This window comes from Chinchilla lanigera, unplaced genomic scaffold (genome assembly GCF_000276665.1).
Source record: "Chinchilla lanigera isolate Chin_1 unplaced genomic scaffold, ChiLan1.0 scaffold00075, whole genome shotgun sequence".
NCBI classification, from domain to species: domain Eukaryota; kingdom Metazoa; phylum Chordata; class Mammalia; order Rodentia; family Chinchillidae; genus Chinchilla; species Chinchilla lanigera.
The window spans coordinates 3,656,310-3,673,335 of NW_004955476.1; positions in this window are offsets into that span (position 1 = coordinate 3,656,310).

The following is a 17,026-nucleotide window of genomic DNA, read 5'->3' on the forward strand; positions in this document are numbered from 1 at the left end:
ATCAAATATATTCTTTGCGCATTGTTGTAGTTTGTGTCTGGATGTACCCCCAAAGCCTCATGCAGTCATGGGGTGGGCTTCTAGAGTTTTTGATTGATCCATGGTCCGATGCTGGGATTATGGGTTGGGGCTACACCCGCCCTGGGGCAGACAGTCTGCATACAATGTAAGGAAAGGAAAGATGCTTGCTCTCTGCTGCTCCTCCCATTTTGCTCTTGTTGTTTTGCGGTTTTCTGCCACCGTGAACTGTTGCCCTCTGCCATGTGCGATTCTGCCTTGCAGCCAGCCTAGTATGGACTGAAACCTCCACAAACTGTGAGCTAAATAAACCTTTCCTTCTTTAATTTGGGTGTTGAGTATTTTATCTCAGGAATGAGAGAAAAGTAACCAAGATACATGGCATATGGGCTTGAAGTGGCACACTGTAACCACTTACTTTCCTTTGAAATACAGATTGTCAAGATGTCTGGGTACCCAAAAGAGTGAAATTATACTCAGAGAGGAAGAACCTCCACCTCAAACAGCATTAGACAGCTGCAGTGCCTGTTTCCAAATGCTTTCACAAATTTCAGTTTTCTAAACAAACAGAAACCCATGGTGTTCTGTAAATTTAATTAGCAGGTTGTTCCCTAATTTGGACTCCTCACAATCCATCAATGTTCCCATTAGAAAACTTTCTCAAAGGGTAAAAATTTGATTAACTAGCCATTTTCAGTTCCACTGAGGCTGGCATGTGACATTCCACTGAGACTATTATTGTACTTTTGCTCTGAGAAATTACTGACCAATCTTGACCAGTCATTAAGTGGACAGTGTTAGAAATGTATGCATAAATCCTTGAACTTGAATATATACAATAAACATATAATCATATAGGCTCAAGTATATGTATCTCTATATCTATATCATGTGTATCTACATATCAAGTAAGCAGTAGGAGGAAGGGCTTGAGGAGAATCATTCTACATTAATCCATTTATCCATCAACGATGAAGGAATCAGAGTTATCCACAAAGTCTAATTAGGTTGGTTGATTCAACCTTGTGTAATCAAATGGCTCATTAATTCTAGGAGACAGTCTTATACTCTGATTAAAGCCAGCTGTCCTACAGCATAGGTCAAATCCTAGTTTTGCCGTTCATGATATGTGTGGCCATTGCTTGACTACTTATCTTCTGAATCATAGAATCCTCATCTATGAAATGTGAATGTTAACAGCACTTGCTTCATTATGCTGTTGAGGTCATTTAAGCAACACATCTTTATGGGCTCTGCTTGGGTCCTTGTAAGAGCTGGATAATGTTCCTCTCCTTCTGTTTGTGTTAACCAAGCTGGGAGCAACTGCACTGAGAATAAGCAGTGTGTGCTCGAATACAGTGGTGCCTCGTCTCATGAACTTAGTTTGTTCTACAATTTTGGAAGAGATGGCCATGCTTGTGCTTGTGTGGGAAAGATAGTCACATGTTTCTCACTTGATACAGAGTTCACAAAAAAACCAAAAATTTCCCAAATACTTCTGTCTGTGAGCCCAATTTTTACAAACAAAAGCACTCGAGAAAAAAGGTGCCAGTGTATTAAAAAATGAAAAAGACTATTTGATAGTCTCTTTGCTCAAATGGCTGTAACAATCAGGAATATGTGCATTAGTAACAGAAAAGCCAACTAAGCTTAAAGACAGATCTGCTTATCTCTCTTCATTTCAGTTTGCTTGCTGTGCTGTTAGTTAAGTCTGATTGCACAGCGCTGTTATGACAGTGTGGTTTGAACTCAAGCAGCTTCAGCTCCCAAAGATATACCCATCCCGGAAGTGCTGAAGGAATCACTAGATGTCCTGTAGGTTCCCGTTAGAATTTTGTCAGTGATTCACTACTATGTGTCAGATGGAAATTCCCAGCTACAAGACATATTAAAATAGCAAGCTGGGGCCTTGGTGTCTCCAATAAATTCAAGGTTATAGTAACAAGAAAGAAGGTAGGAAATAGATGTTTGGTCATATTTTAATGTCGACCATAATAGTCATCAAGGGACGTATTATAATTCGCGTAACTTCCATATACTCATTTTATGGTTTACTATTTATTGTTTTAATATTGAAGTGCCTATGGGAGAATGGTGCTACAAACTTTTCATTACTCACTTTCTCTGAAGTTTTAATATACTGCTGATCGGAAGAGATTTTATTTTGTTCCTGAAATGTTTTTATGTGCTTTTGTTTTTTTTTTTTCTCTTGAAAACAGAAAGTAGTTAGACAAAACTCCCCTGGAGACATTGCTCCCAATTACTCAGTTCACTCATTTTACTCGAGCTACTCACTGGCTTCCGGAGCCTGCTTCCCCCTGTAGGTCTGGGTCAGATGCTTCCCTCTTCGGGGAGACCCTCCTGGGCCAGATGCATCCTCCAATAAGCCCCTGGCTCACTGACTTCTTTTGCTTTGTTCATCCTTCTGTTTTTCATTTTCTTCTTGTGAAACGGTCTTACTTATGTACACCCTAGTTTACTATCTGACTCTTCCAAATTTAATGTAAGTCCTTATCTGATTCATTATTGAAATTTCTGAGTCTAAAATGGGGTTTAAAACCAAATTGCTTAGTATACATTTGTTAAACAAATGAAGGAATTTTTTGCCTCACCTCACCTTGTGGCCCTGCCCCACCTTTTGATTTCTCTCCTCTCCTTCATGCCCCTCCTCTGCCCTCCCATCTCCTCTCCTTCAGTTTCCCCTCTACTGCTCTCCTATCTCATCTCTTCCTCAGAAAGAAAAGAAAAATAAATTTTAACAAAGAATTCTTGGTCAGCACGTCATTAGATCAGGAGGAGTCATATACCTATTATGCACTTAAATGTTTGGTTGCATCAATGTAAATGAGTCAGTCCTTCCCCATCACAGCATGCCTTCTGATCCTTAAGAGCTCTGCATTACGCATTGCATTCAGAAGAGTGTTACTTTTATCATTCTATAGCTGAAAATTCTTTTCATTGAGACAAATTTCTAATTTTTAGGCATCTCCTTAACAATCAAATCATGCTGCTTGCATATCAACAGCCTTGACTTTGAACTATGTCTTCCCTGAGATTTTAAAAAATACTTTTGAAAGGTAAATTATCCAATTAAAACTAGGGAAACAGATTAACTTACACCTAATTCAGGAAGGTATATAGGTGATACATAAGTACAAGAAAAATGCTCAATGTGAGTACCACTGAGGGAATGACTTTAAATAAGTGAGATATCATTCATACCTACACGAGTATATTCCCATTCCAATGGCAGATGTCCAGAACACTGGTAGCATCATGTGCTAACAGGATATGAAACTCTCCTCTGTTGCTGATGGGAAAATAAAATAGTGCATCATTTTCAAAGGGGGTTTGATAGATTTTGACAAATCTAAACACTCTTTTACCATGTCATGCGGCAATCATGCTCCAAGGCATTAGCCCAAATGACATGAAAACTTCCATCCATACGAAAACCTCCACATGCTTGTTTGTAGGCAGTTTGTTTCTAGTCAGCAAAACTCAGAAGCAATCAAGATGACATGCAGTCAGGGAAAGTGTTATGAAGCTATTGTACATGCTTAAGGTGGAATATTTTGCACTGCTAAAGAGAATTGAGCTGTCAAACCACAAAGTCACGAAGTAAGGAAACTTAAATACAGATTGCTCTATGAATGAAGCCAATCTAAAAAGTTAATGTATAATTGCAGTTGTTTTACATTCTACAAAATACAAAACTAGACAGTTGTTAAAAAGATCAGTGGTTGCCAGTGGTGTGAGAGTGAGGAGAAGGATAAATAGGTAGAGGACGAAAGATTTTTAGAGCACGATAGTGTATTGGTGGATGCAGGCCACTAGTTGAACTAAAATTCCCATTATCACTGATATTTTCTCTTCCTGATTTTCTATCTGCTAAACCCCAGCCTGCTTCTGGGTTATGAATTCCACAGTAGCAATCCTCAGCAGAAGAGACTGGCACTCTCTCCCTGCAACTCTGATCCTGATAGACCCCACCGGATAGAATTTTCCTCCCTATCTTTAACAAGGATCAAGAAAAAGTATTTTCTTTCACACTATCAAACAATTTTCTTTAGAGTAATTAAATAAAGTCCAAAAGTCATCAAATTCTTTTTAATTCAGGATTGTGAGATTATTTTCCAAGGATCTTTCTTTTATAGATTTATGATTTTTAACTAAATAAAATGTTTATCTTTTTAGAGATAAGTATGCTTTGGGAAACTTTATTGACACAAAGTATTTGTGTCAATAATACTAACTGATTATATAGAAACTAAAAGTATTCAGTTTAATTCCACAAAAAATTAAAATAAAGACATTATGCAAATTGAAGTTCCCCTTTAAAGCAATAGTAAGTAGAAATTAAAAAGTATCATTTTGATATCTTTAAAATAGACATCAATCTATTAATTGTTTGAGAAAGAAAAGAAATTCCAGCCCTAACAGAGCACTAAAATTAATGTAATTTAATATCTCTCAAGGTTTTCATATTTTATGCAGCAATTGAGGTTATATTATTTCCTGTAACATGTTTAATAATTCCTTTGGAATTTTTTTGGGGGGGTCACAATCTAGAATTCATTGAGGCTTGCAATTGAATCACCCAAAATAAAACATTTAAATTATTTTAATGTTAATCAGAGGTAGCAAACTTTGCAGCTTTTTCTGTCAGGATGTTTGTACCATTTTATCACTGTTAGCCAGGGGAGTAGTCTCATGGTGGTTTTATTTCCTTTTATTTACATTTTCTAACAAATATCTACAGTGCTGTAAAGGTTAGGGATCCTGAGCTTGGTCGTGTCATTTACAAAGCCTGCGTGAGCCATTGATTGCTGCTCTCCTGATTCTCCCTCATAAGGTGCTGAAAGGTTATCTTATCATTGATAAAAGTCTTGTAGGAGGCAAGGCAATGGATGGTATTGATGAAATGTCTAAAGGTGAAAAATGCAATTGCAATTCATTGTGAAGTTCTAATTGGGAACTGCTTTGCTACTTCTCAGTTGAGAGATAGTTCCATTTGCATTTTGAAGCATGCAATCCAGTATTTTAAAGCCAGCTGATTGCCAGAGAAGGTGCAATAAAAGAGCCTAAATATCTTTCCAGGGGTTCTGATGGCACAATAGAGAGAACAGAGGTCCTTAGAAGATACTCCTTATTTTAACAAAAACTTGATTCTCCACTGGTTCCTATGCATTTGTCAGTTTTTCCCTATGGAGGATAATAAAAATTGCTGCATATGTACGATCCTCTACTCATCCTGTAGGAGACATTACCTCAAATAATTGAACTGGGAAATAACTATAGTAAGTTGGCGCTATAAGTGCCAGTTTTCAGTTGGAGCATCTGAGCCTCAAGAATTTAAATAAAGTGCACATCGTCTACCACCAGACCCTGATGTTTCCCTCCCAACCAGACTCTGATGTTTCCCTACTGCAGTTTCCACTCTCTTCATTCCCTCAGGCCAGAGGGGACACTAAAGTTAATTACTGCAGCTCCTTACCAGCACCTCTACCTTCAGGTATAAATATGTTCTTTGAACCTCCTACAGTTTTGTTACTTGGCTCAGCTGTTCTCTGATTCCTTTTGCTCATCTATCAGTGAGTGTTCTGTACATACTCCGGCTTTGACCGTGGACTCAGAAGATCATCAGTATTCCTGATAATAATGTAATTTAGCCGACAGACTCCTGGTCTGAGTCCCGTAAAGATTGTTTCTGCCTTAGAAGAAAAAGAGGTATTTTATACCCTGGTCTCAATCTTTCTTTTTTAAAAAAGTATTTTAAAGAGAAAAAGTAAAACAGATATTGAAAACAATATTAAGATAATAGGAGAGTAACAATAATTAATACATTGTATATTGCTATCCTCATAGTATTTACTCAAAGTATAAGATATAGGCATGAAATATTGTCCATACAATATTTGCACAAAACTTTCTTTTCAATGAAGTAAGAGAAAATAGCTGTATAACTATCTTAACTATCTTGTGTGTGTGTGTGTATATATATATATGTATATATATATATATATACATATATATATATATATACACATTTCCTTTTTCCTTTCCTTCCTTTCTCTTTTTCCCCATCACAGTTTCTTTTTTCTGTTGAACAACTTTCTTTCCCAATTCACAATATCTATTGTACATTTGGGGTCCTATTTACTCATTTAGCTTCTCACAGTAGGAAACAATTTGATGTTTACACATGTGGGCCTGATTTATTTCACTTATTTATTTCACTCAAGTTGCAGCCATAAATACTGGTTTGGCTCTGGGGAAAAGGGAATCCTTCTCACTGTTTGTGGTAGAGCAGACTGGTACAACCAACTGTGGAAATCAGCTGGGAGATTCCTCAAAAAACTGGGATTAGAGGTCCCATTTGACCCAGTTATTCCCTTTCTTGATATCTTCCCAGAAAAATTAAAAAACATCATACCACAATGATATATGTGCATCCATGTTTATAGCAGCACAATTTGCAATAGCTAAATCTTGGAAACAACCCAAATACTCATCAACTGAAGAATGGATAGAAAAGATGTGATTGCTTTATACAATGGAGTACTACTCAGCTATAAAGAAAGATAAAGTCAATCTTTCTTAATGATTTCTCCACAATAATTCTCATTCTTGCCAATGAACCATAATTAGGAAGGCAACTGAACTTTGTTATTATTCCTAAACACTTCACAAATGAAATATTGAAGTCTGACATTTCATCCTCTTCAGTGGTTGCATTGTTATGCATTTCCTATTTTCCTGCTTATCCATTACCTTATTGATATTTATATTATCCTGACTTTTTAGGTTATTAGTTCCTTTAAATTATCACTTTCCAATCATGGTCCTAGTAATAATGCTTAGATAAATCATCAATAACATTTAACATCCCATAGAATTTATTCATCATGCATTGTAGCAGCATGTTTTCCATTTATTAACTGAGTCTCAGGAAAGTAAAGCCAACCACCCAACACTGTCAGGCCGATAAGCTGCATGCTGGAGTGTGGTCATGTGCCTGCAGGGGCTGGCATGAGCACACAGAGGATGACCATTCACTGATTTTGTGAAGGAAAATGTAGATTTTTCAGGAGAAAGATGCCTCTTCCACTTTCCATTTGCTTATTTGAACTACATACATTCTCAATGTTGTCCTTCTTGACTAAGAAAAGATGCCCACCATCTTGTCCAATGCCTATCTCTCCAGCTGAGCTTTAATATTCCAACCCTCAGGATGAAGGCCTATGCATATTTTCATGTATATATAAAATATATGTGTCTTTATATATTCATTTTCATTCTCAACTATTTCCATATGTATATGCAGTTTTTGCAAATTATTTTGTCTGAAATACAAAATATTTCTATTAGTGGCTCAATCAGATAGGGGCTGATCTTTTTTTTTGACATAATGGTAAACCTGGAACTGGAAAATTGCTGCCATTGTCTTAACAATGGGGCTAATTTTACTAACCACTGTGACTAATTATACTGGTATGCTGCTACTGTTCTATTTCTTTGTTTGTTTCTCATTTACTATTCTCTTTGAAATAAAAAAAGTAAAAATAAACTTTAGTAACCCCTTTGAGTTACTGAAAATATTTTTGGTTCAGTTTTCAGTTATATTTCGTAGTGGGTTCACTCTATATTTCTTAAAGGATTCACTCTCTCACTAGAGATTGAACCCAGGGCATTTCTATTGAGTTATATTTCCAGCTATTTTATTAATTGATTGATTGATTGATTGACTGACTGATTGAGAGAGGGTACTTTTATGCTGCCAAGTTTCCCTGGCTGGGCTCAAACTTATTATTCTCTTGTGAGAGCACCTAGGGTTATAAATGTTCACCATTAAGCTTATTTTCTGATGTATTAGACAAATAAATAGTGATAAGCCTGGGAATTCCTTATCACAATTCACACTGCATTAAAATATAAAATAATAAAAAAGTAATTTACTAATCCTATAGACTTTGGAAAACAATTATTTTTAACTTTTCTATTTCTAATCTTAAATCTCGTTCAGAACATTACATGTTTGAAAATATTAAAATAATTTTATTAAAAGTTCTTCAGAACTACATCAAGTAAATAGATGTCTATCTACCAGAAAACAAACAAGCTACTCTTTTTATTTTTTCTTACCAAGTAAGTAAAATGATATTCAAAAATTAAATAATTTACACAAGATATGCTCTAGGCAGTAGTAAGTTAGGGTCAGAACAGATGAGATTGTGTTACAGCTATCCACACACTAGGCTGGATGACCCACCTTCCTAACATTTATGAGGCTTTGTGTAGATATTGATTTAAAGAAAAAAAGCTCATTTAGGAGAGCAGGAGAATACAACTAAGACATATCAAGCCAGAGCAGCTCAAGTTACTTTTTGTTAACTTTCATGTTATAATTTGAGGACAATTAGGAGCAGATACAGAGAAGAGTTGGAAGAAAAATTCTCCGCCACTATGAAATACATCTATACAGATAATGGGGTATGTAAGATGTTTTCAAAGAATAACAACATCTTAAACATCTCATAGAACTAGAAAAGTTCTAAAAAGAGAGAATACTGGAGCATAAAGCATGCAAAAGTAAGAATCTATTTAACTAATGACATGGAAAATTCCAAACCTCAGAAGAGTTTGAATTAAATTGCTGTGTACAGAACCAAATCTGGGTTGTCAGGATTCATATGGGGTAAACTTCTTTAAAAATGCTTTTTAAAATTCCCAAATCTCAGTAGAGAATCCACTGAGAGAATAATGGGTCTGCTCAGTGGACCAGAAATGCTCATGGGCTGCAGAGGCTCAGTGAAAAGGAACAGATTTATTCTTCACTACAAACACAAGCTGGTGTTGCTACAGGCACGAGGATTTTGAAGCTATATAAACTTCAACCAAACACAGACAGGTGTGCTGTGTGATCTCCAGCAGGTCAGTGTGCTTTCTCTCTGAATCTTATCATTCTTTTGTCTAAAAGAGGAATTAGCCAGGATCAAATCTATAAAGTGCTCAGTACATGATCTTTTATTTACTAAATCTTAACCCTTAAGGCTATTTATTTCTTCATTTATAATTCAGGTCTTAAAAACTGGACAATATAATTTCTACTCTGAGCAAGAAGGAACAAGTAACTGAGTAATCCAGCATGATACACAGTGGTAAAAGTTTTAATGGAAAAAGACAAGCAGAGATCGAGAAGTGTCACCCAGTCCTAAGGAAGCTGCAAATAAAGGTTTCTGGAAGGGTAACGTTTCATTTCAGTTGCTGAAGATAAATAACGGTACTTCCTCTGGGAAGTCCGCAGAGTACTGCAGTGTAGAGAAAGAGACTCCAAGTAAATGCATTTCTGCACTAATCCAATAGAAACTCTCTTTGCATGAGAGCTACTGAATGAGAAATGTGAAGCCTAAAATGAAAAGCAAAGGTTCACTAAAATAGTTTATTCTGTCGCTGTTTCTCCTATAGAAAGATTAAGTCACCTGCAGACAATCTATTTTATTTACTCTTTCACCCCTTTTCAAACTACATAGTGAAAAAAAACTAAGAATCAAAATATTTATTGAATACCAACCAATCAGATTACTAAGAGTGCAAATGATGGAGCAGGGTCCTGGGAAGAGAAAAAGAGTAGGAAGGGACTTGGGCAGTGCTAACTTTTAACTCAAACAAAACCCTATAATACTTCCTATGTCTGTGCCACATATATCGTTTGAACATTGTCCTGGAGTAGGTTAAGTGACTAGTACATAAGTTGTGCTTATTTAAATTAAATTTTACTTTGAGCTCTCTTTGGAAGAGGCTAATCTCCCTCTTGGGTTGTATGCATGTGTTTTTGTGTATATGCACACACATAATAGTCTAGAGCAAAAGTGTGCTCCCTGACAAGAGCAGTTGGGTCAAATGTTGAAACCAGCCCTGTGGAATTAACTGATTGAGATGTGCATGATTCTAGGACCCACAAAGATTATATCATCAACTTAAAATGAGATAATACCACTGCTAAACAAGATTTCCAGCTTCAAAGCATTTTTCTACTCTTAGGACTCAGAATAACACAGGAGGTCCATACAGAAGAAATTAAGTCATTTAAAAAATGTTCAGCAATTCAACTTCCGCTAGATGCAGCATCACCAGAAGTCAAGCAAGAAAATGATATCATGATCTATGCTTGCCCAAGGAGGAAACAGAGGTCTAGTGAGATTACATCTACTGTGATAGCCTTAGAATATGTGTTACTCTTGAAATAAAAATTACAAATAAATAGAGGAAGTTGTAGAATTTTTTTGTTGCTCATATTTTACAAGTTGAAAGCAGAGGATAAAGAATACAAGAAGTATTGCCTCCCAAATGCTATAAACATTTAAATGAGGGAACGAGTTTTGGGTCCTAGAAGCTTTACTCAGTAAGCTATTCAGAATTACAGCAGATTAAAACTTGTTTTTGTACCCAGTCATAGAAAATGTGCCTATTCAGCTAAACCTTAAATTAAAATTTAGAAATTATTTTGGCTAGCTAGGAGGCAATCACATGTTTTCCAAATTAAAAGACAAAAAGCTAATGATCACTTTTTAGCCAAGATTTGTTAAAAAATCTTTTTGCAACCATTATGAGATCACTAATGATGTAATAAACTCATTTATTTTATACCCCATTTGATACTTTTTATCATACAGTCAAGGGGATGCCAACAGGTATAAAAATATGATGAAATGTACACAATAATAATCCTCTTGTGAAAACTTTATGTGCAAAGCACTGAACTAGGTGCTCGGTGTCTTTGCAAACAAAGCTCTTTGTCCTCAGGTACCAATAATGTGAAGAAGGAAACATGTCCCATTTGCATAAAGCACTGCTTCAAAGTACTAAATGGGTAAAAGCAGGAAAAAAAAGTGAAAACTATGGATGATCAGTGTGAGTAAAGGTTTGTTCCTGAAACATCAAGGCGAGTTTCTTTGGAGAAGTTCACACATGGAGGAATGGAAAACAGCAGAATTATCCACAGGTATATCACTAAGCCATTGCCCAAGTTACATGTGATGCAAAGATGGTTTGTTTCCAAAATTTCTTCTTAATAGAGTGCTATAATGTGACTCTTAAAGCTAGAAAAGGTTAGTCTTTCATAATTTCATTCACATTCAATTACTCATTTGATGAATGAGAATCAGTATGCACATTGTATTTTCTATATGAGGGACATGTGCAGATAAGTTCTCTCTCCCTTACAGTTTATATAGCATCTGAGGAGTCAAAACTTAAAGAAAAAAAGCAAATGCAAGCTCATTTTCAATCTGGAAAAATAAAGAGGATACAATGGTATGATTCTCTGATCAGCAGTTATGAGACACAAGTAAAACAGAAAGACAAAAGAATGGTTGGGAAATCTCTGTGTAACAAATGAAACCAGTGGCAGAAAAGTCTGAGATCTCTTTTCGGTCCAGAAATATGACAGTGGAAAGATGGTGGGAGGCGAAGGATGGTGTTTGAGAATCAGCAAGAAGGTCCAGGTGGCCGAGGGAACTGAGATAAATAGTGACGGGGTGAAAAGTGAGACTTAGAAATCAAGTCAACTGGGGTCTTATGGGAAAGAACAGGGACTTGCATTTTATGTTACCCGTGATGGGAATTCCTTGAAGGACTTTAAAGAAAAATGCACTTCAGTTTTATATTATCAGGGATGGAAATGCCTTGAAGAATTTTAAAGAAAATGAGATTATACACTGCACTTTATAAAATAATTGTTTGATTACTAGTAACATACTTGGCTTAGACATAGCAAGGTGGTTTAAGCCTCATGCTCTGAGATTTTACCCTACTTCACACGCAAGGAGCGACGAGTCCTGGCCAGGATGTGGGGAAAAAGGAACCTGCATAAACTGTCTTTGGGAATGTGAACCAATACTGCATAATCACTGCAGAAGTTAGCACAGGGACTCTTTAAGAAACTAAAACTAGAAATTCCATCTGACTCATCTATACTCTCTGGAGTACGTTCCTGGAAGAACTTATGACATCATATTACACCAGTGCACACAGCCCCTTGTAAGCTGTGGAATCAGCTTGGGTGTCTCTTACTTAATAGATGAATGGAAGAAGGAAATGTGGGATATATGCACAGTGCAATGTTACTCAGCTGTGAAGAAAAAAAGATCTTGTCATTTGTAGAAAAATGGATGAAACACGGAACTATCAAACTAAGCAAATGAATCTTAAAAAGATCACTGTAGGAGTTCAGAAGAATGAACAGTTAATTCTGGCTTAAAGGGCATAAATGGTGGTAGTAACACTAAAAGTACGGTGTACGTAAACAGTGAGGATAAAGTGAAGGCAAATAATTACAAAAAGTATAGTAAAGGGAGTAGGATAGACTTTGGAAAGTACAGGAAAGAGTTGGCCCATCATTTCAGCTGGAAACAGGTAGATTTCAGGGATCACTCGGAAGAGACTATAAACTATTTGGGAGCTCGGTTCCAGGGAGACCTCATATTCGGTGTTCTGGAATATACTGCAAATCATAGGTTCTCGGGGAAGGCCATCCTCACAGTTTTCCAAAGGAAGAATGCGAAGCAAGAGGATGCAGGGGCTTCCCTGCGCATGCGTCGGCACAGTCTGCCCGCAACATGCGGAGAATAGCATGTCTGTTGTAGCTCTGAACATGCCGGGTCTCATAAATAGGATTCTACTTCTTTTACTATTAACTTTCCACATAACTTTTCATTTATCTTCTCTACACAAAAGACCAAACTCTGGAGACAGACTCACATACTTAAAACTAATGTCAAATCACAAAGGGGAAAAATAGTCAAGGTCCGTCGAGGCTGTCTGACATTTATAGTGGGATATTGTTTGACTTTGGTGGGTGACTGATAGGTGTGTGTAGAAGCCACTGTTCCGAGAGGAACAAAGCATTCTACAGAAAGACTGGCCTATTTTCTCTCTAATTTTAGTCTCTTCTTTTCTACTTCTGTTGTTCTGTAGTTGCAAGGTTTTAAAAGACCATTTCACTTCCTGTGCTCACACTGGGTAATGCTTTCACAGGAGCATATGCAGAAGGTCATTTCTATTATACTGTCTTGCAATCAAGAGAATGACAGACAGACAGGAGTCTTATCCCAACACACTTCCACTGCTCCCACTCTATTACACAGGCTGTGCATCTCAGGAACAGATCTGCATTCAGAAGCCCTAAGGGAGGACAAGAGAAAGACTTCCGGATGCATCCATAATGTGGACAGTGGCATTCAGCAAAGAGGGCTCAGGCAGTCTGAAAACTAAAGAAATATCATAAGACCCATCACTGCTGTTAATCCTTACGCCCATGGTTTTGCATGCACTGTTTAGAGTACCCAATTTTAAAAGCATTCGATTCCTCAAAGCATTCCTCTAAAGGAGTGTTAAAAAACAGAAGTCTAGTATCCAGTGTAGCATGTTGCACAATTTCTCATTACCATCTCTGTGAAAAGAGTGTGTGGCCTGGAACACGGAGAGAACTAGGGTACAGTGTATCAGAAGCACTGGTGCCCATCCTGTTCTACAAACATGAACTGATAAAAAAATAAAAGAAAGAAGACAAAATAAAACCACATGCTGTCAGATACAGGACTGTCAGAGAGCATGGAGCAACCTACTGAGGATTTCATGTTTGCTTAGAAATGAAGTCAATAAAACTTACAGGAAAAGTTGCTACCATCCTATTTTGTTTTTGTTCTGTGACTTTCACTTCCTCACACCTTTATTGCACAGTTCAATTTACCAGGTCCTCCTGTTGGCCTACACAGGACGGGACAAGCATATTAAATACAAGACGGTACACTTTTTTGACTTTGATTTTAATGAACGTGGTAAGTGTTTACTTTTCATCACGTTACAATAGGTCCTGGTCTAAATTTCTTTAATGAGTACTTAAAAAGAAAATTTTCAAATACTATTTTTTTATTGCATGTAACCCCAGATTTCACCTGAGTGCAGCCTGCTTTTGGGGTATAACTTCATTCATCTTTGCTATATAGTGAGCAGTCACCAGCTATTATTAGCATTTTACAGAAAACAAAATTAAAAAGTTGGCAATTTGTGACTGTCTGAGCATATCACAAAGCATGAGCCAAGCCACCACTCTTTCCTGGCTCTATTAGGTTACTTAGTTATTTTAAAAAAAGGAGGCCAGTAGGGGGCTCTTAGAGCATGATCAGACAAGGGGCGGGGGTATAGCTTTTATTAACTAACCCAATGTCACTTTTCGTACTCATATTTTCCAGGCTACTTATAAGAAAATTTAGGGCCTTGTGTTTCAAAATCTTGCGCTTGATTATGAAGCAAATTAAAATGCAAAGTCAGAATGTGAAGCACATTTCAATTTTAACTATTACTACTACGCTTGTGAAAGCAGTTTTCTTTATTCATCAGTTTATCTCCATCAGAAACACTATGTAAGAACAGTAACTATTGCTTGGCTCTCGGGGTTTCAGCTGTTAAGAAAGGTAGAAATAATTGAATCTGATATCCAAAGCCATCAATTTATATCTCTCAAACCTAGAAAGGCAACAGAGATCAGAAATAAAATGAACATGAGCCTTAAGTGTGGACCAATGAGGACATGAAGCATGCCTTCCCCCCTAGCTAGGTATAAGGTTTTGACTGCTTTACTTTATCCAGGTTATTTTTCCATTTTGAAAAGATATAAATGATTATTTACTTTGAGAAATGGATAAAATGAAGATAATATTACTTTCTTGTACATATAGATCTATCATAAAAAGTAACTCCTATTATTTTATATAGTTTCAATCTATTCACAGGTCAAACAAGGACCCTTACAATTCTTATAGCCCAAATCTGTGTTGGAACAGAGTAATGGAGAATCTAGCAAATTCTTGAAAAATATGTGTCATGGGATTGATTTTAGAAAGTATTTACAGTTATTCTATGTTTTATTCTTAACTCACACTCTGGTTTCTCTTCAGATCGCATAAATCTTTAGCCTTTTATTCTTAACTGTTTCTTCTGTTACATTAATAAAGCAAAAGCTCTGAATGTAAATGATACATGTAAAGTTGAAATATCTAACTGAATATTTTTCTAATACTAACTTAATATAAAAATTGAAAACACTGAGACTCTTTCTAGATCAAAAACAATCAGCAGTCACTAAATCAAATGCATATGTGTGTATGTGTGTGTAGAAAGAGAGAGTAATAAGTAATTAAACATAAATATTTGGTAAACAACTGTGCATACTTTTATATATAATAGTGAAGTTTGTAAGAAAGTAAGTTCAGGGTTGAAAGAATGGACAAACATACACTCATCAATAAATGTGCTATATCATTCAACAGAATGAAGGGGAAAACATAATCATTAAATCAATTTAGAAAACATATTGTTAAAACATTTCTTAATGATAAAATTCTGAAAAAATACTTATGAAAGGATTATACTTCCACACAGTGAATATTATTTAAAATAAGCCAACAGCTAACATTTTACAGACTAAGAAAAGCTGAAAGCTTTCTCTCTTAGGTCTGGTATAAGGTAAGGACACCCATTTTCACATGTATTCAACATATTTTTGGTAGACGTGGCCAGGGCAATCGGGCAAGGGAAGAGAAACGAAGGGCATCCACATCTGAAGCAAGGATGGAGACTCTTCATTGTTCACAGGTGACATGGTTTTGAATAAAGGAAACTACAAAGACAAAAATATTAGAACTAACGAATGTACTCAAATCACAGAAAAGCAGCAAGATTTCCACATATTAATATCAAGGGAACTTTAAAAAATGAAGGAAATAATCCCACTTAAAATAATCACCAAAATTTAAAACCTGAGGAAAAAATTTAACCTAAGAGGTCATACATCTCTGTAAAATAAACTGTAACGTACTGATGAAAGGAATGGATGTGGACACAAAAAATGTAAAGCCATCCTGTGACCACACTTTTGAAAACTCTGTAAGTACAGCCTCAGTTCAAGAACTGAATATTTTCCACAATTCTGGTCTCAGATCTAATTGGATGAGAATTGAATCAAACTTTTCCCATAAGATCAACATTCAACCTAACCACTGAAGTTGATTCAAGAATCCAAAAATGCAAATTTCACCACACATCTGTAGGTAGGTGATCTTTAACAATGCCAAGAATATGCACTAGGAAAAGAATAGGCTTTTCAAAAATAATGATGAGAATATTGGATGTGCAGAAGCAAAAAAATCCAACTAGACCTCTGTTATCACGATACACAAATATTAACGCAAAATGGATTAAAGATTTACCAGAAGCCAGGAAACCATTTAAGAAAACTTGAGAAATTCTTCAGGTAATTGAAAAGGGAAAAGACTTGAGTAAGACCCCAAAAGTGTAGGAAACAAAATTTTAAAATTCACGAAGGGATTCCATCAGACTAAAAATTTCTGAGAAGCAAATGAAGCCGTCCACAGAGTAAAAGTGATATAGGGCCTCTGAATGGTACAAGATAAATTTTATAACTCACAACCTGGTAGATGTCAGATACGCTGAGTTTATGTTCCCCCAAATCAAAGAGTGAATTCTAAGGAATGAGGAGGCTAAGAGTGGTTAAAATTTATCAGAGGAGACAGCTCCTGAAAGAGAGGAGGGAGCCCCAATGGGCTGCCAGGGACCCGGCTTTCCAGGGGAGGTTTTATAAAGCAAATCGTGAGATGGGTGCAATGTGGGAGAAAGCTACAATGGACCAGTAAGATTACAAGTACATCCACTTAGGTAATGTTGATCCAATGGGAAAGCGGGTTACATAGCAGGTGTACATAGAAAGAACGAGGATCTTTTTGGAAGAGATGAGTCAAGAAGGCCTGGTCATCCAACTGGGTGACTGATGTCTGTCTAGACTTTGTTGGACCAGGTGACAACGTTAGTATCATATTGTTTATCCCTTGGGGAAGCATGTAGGCATGGTCATTCTGTCTTTATCTTGAGGCCTAACCGCCAAGGAGTGTGCTTCCAGCACAGTTGTAATGTAATCTCCTCTTCTGTA